Raw genomic sequence first — 3,229 nt, forward strand, 5'->3', positions numbered from 1 at the left:
ACTAATTGTTTCCATGAATCTTTGGTTTTCTTCATTCTTCTTTGCTCTGGACGAGGAGAGACCCATTGTTGCATCTACATGGCTGCTTGCAAGCTTTTAAGATCCCAGTCACTACTCACCAAAGTGGGATGTAGAACAATGTTATGCCTATTGAGCATGATGTCCCCTGCAACTATGATCCCGAGCCCACAGGTTCAACTAGTTCCCTCTGGGTAGCTGGCTGTACCCAAGAAGTGACTACAACCTTGTCCCTTGTCAGCTCTACTATACACTTGGGAATTCTTACAGAACATACAAATACACTTGTAGAAACATTGCCAACCCTATGCATGGTCTCAGACACACTCCCCCCTGCACTGACATACCTAATAGTTCAGCCTGTCCATCCATCTATCCACCTGTATAGCCATGTTTGCCTTCACTGACAATGCAGTACTATATATGCAGAAGGGTTTTTATGTTGTCTGTACCTCCCATGCGCTTCTCTATGTCTTCCTCCTCTGACAGACCTCCCAGAGGTCATGGGTAGCAACGGGCACACCTGACACCCTCAGGCCCAACCAGGTTCCTAGGACCAGACCTGTGCCCACACACCCAGAGGGCTTGTCCAGCCTGCCCTCCCCATGTTATAAAGGGACAAGGACTGGCCTTTGCTCTCTGCCCTCAGCCTGCCTGCTATGTTCGATGTCTGCACTGTCCAAGGCTGGGAGGGAGGAGCCAGTCTGGGGCAGGCTCCAGGTGGCCACAGCAGGTCTGGCCTCTTCAGGGTGAGGGTTGGAGGCCTAAGAGCTGAAGGCCCCCTCCCCCTCCCCCTCCCCTTTCTGGCTCTGCAGGATCTGGCTGGCATCTGGCTGCTAAGGGGGGGAAGAGCCACTTCCCTTTCCTCCTCTGCTTCGTGTCTCCCCACACCCTAAAGGGCTACAACCAGATCCCCTGGACTGGCCCTCACCTGCCACGTCCTAGAGTGGCCTTCACTCTCCAGGTGTGTCACTGTCACTTGCCTGGCGTTGAGATTATATTCAGAGGGCCCGCATGGGGGGAGGGGAGATGAGGTCCTCAATTTCCACCCACCCCTCATGTTATGCAGACCTGACACCCAGACTCCCACACACAGTCCCATACCACTCCCACATGCACATGCAGAACCGCTCACACACATATGCACACACCCTGACACCACCCCACATGGACAGACACCCCACACAGCCCTCCCTTCACATGACACACACACACACTAATACCACTCACACCTGCAAAGCCAGCCCCAAGTCAGATGGCCACTTCCCCTTTTCGATGGAGCCACCAGGAAGCTCAGGGCACCGGGAGGCTGAGCACAGAAAGGAATCTGCTCTCAGGGGAGTGGGGCTGCTTCCCGCTCCTGCCAGTCACCTGCCCTGAACCAGCAGCTGCTCAGATTCTTTCTGGAAATGCCCACTGCCATCCAGTCAAATCTGACTCCTAATGGTCCACCTCCATTGGGTTTCCAAGGCTGTAAATCTTTATGGAAGCAGACTGCCTCATCTTCCTCCCATGGAACAGCTGGTGGGTTGGAACCGCCGACCTGGTTAGCAGCCAAATGTGTTACCCACTACAGCACCCTTGGGAGACAAGGGCCTGGAGAGCCAGTGGGTGCTGTGGCTTCCTCTCGCCCTCACAGGCGCCTTGAGACCACAAAGCAATGAGCGGACTCCTGCGCCCCCCTTCCAGCCCCACCCCGTCCTGCCGCCACCTCTCCTAAACCTGCCCCTGCCATCCCCTTCCGTGGGCGCCATCCTCCGAGGAAAGGCACCAACCTTGGAACAAGCCCGTGCCAGGAGTGCCACCTCCAGGCTGGAACCACGGTTCCCAGGCCCTTCCTCTGCCAGTCTCCTGCCCCCTCCAAGCAGGGACACCACACCAGCCTAGCTGGGGCTGCTGTCCGAAGGTCTCAGCCCCCATCCTCCTTCAGTAATGAAAGGGGTGGCAGTCAGGCTGAGGGCCCAGGCCCTCTAACTCAAGGCGGGAGACTGGGGGCTCTGTGCCGTGCAGGGCTGGCTTTCCACGCTTTCAACATTCATTCGTGACCCAGCAACACTGAGAAGTTGTGACCTTTTGAGAAGGACCCCTCGCGGTGTGGGAGCCCCAGAGGATGTCCCTGTCGGCCAGTGCCTTGGAGAACGAGTCCGACCTGTGCTTCCTTTTTTCTTTTTAAAATTAACCTGCTTCCGTCTCGCAGTGTCTTACTGCTGTCAGTGAAGTGCTTGCCCGTAGTCTGGAGAGTCCAAGTTGTAGAAGACTCCGAACAGCTGCCTTTCTCCCCGCCCCTTCTCACCCTCAATCCCATTCCCTCCAGGGGTGAAACTGTTCCCCTCTTCCAGCCTTTGTAGCTGTAGCCTTTGCTTCTTGCCTCCGTATTTCCAAGTAAAGAACTCATCCTGCTTTCTCCTGATTTTTCAGATTTAAACGTTTGCTAACAAATTTGTACAGTGGCTGACGGTGTAGCGCTCAGGCCAAGCGAACGCTTAGTGCCGCCTCTAGCACACATTTCAGCTCTCACTTTCCTTCCAGTATAGTTTGAAATGTCATTTTCTGACTTTGTATATATATGTAGTTGTCGTTGTCACATGCCATCAAGTCGTCCCTGACTCACAGCAACCTGTTGTACAGCACAATGAAACAGTGCCTGGTCTTGTGCCAGCCTTACGGTCCCTGCTATACCTGAGCCCATCGCTGCAGCCACTGTGCCAATCCATCTTTTTAAGTGTCTTCCCCTTTTCCATTGCCCCTCCACCTTACCAACCACAATCTCCTTCTCCAGAAAATATACATATGTTCTCTGAAGATACATATATATTTATATTTATATATATATTTAAAATATTTTTATTGTGATTTGGCTGAAACTTTACAGAGCAAATCCATTTTCCATACAGCTGTTCATAGACATTTTGTCTCATGACATTGACTGCAATTCCCTACAATGTAACAGCTCCCCTCCCACCTCCTCCCCACAGCTACCTCTTCTCTGTGTCCTTCCCTCCATGCACTCCTGCTCCCTGAGCTGTCTCCCTGCGCAAACACTGTCCTTCTGATCTCCCATGATTGCTCGCTTCAAGTAATATATCTACCTGATATAAATGTTCACCCCATATGCCCGTCCATTGTTTGGGTGGAAGCCACAGGAGTGAGTTCAGTTACAGCCCTGAAAGGTAACTGGGGGCCATATGTCAGGGGTCTCAGCAGGCTCTAT

The sequence above is a fragment of the Orycteropus afer genome, unplaced genomic scaffold (assembly GCF_000298275.1).
Source record: "Orycteropus afer afer isolate SDZICR_OR568_19922 unplaced genomic scaffold, OryAfe1.0 scaffold00083, whole genome shotgun sequence".
NCBI lineage: Eukaryota > Metazoa > Chordata > Mammalia > Tubulidentata > Orycteropodidae > Orycteropus > Orycteropus afer.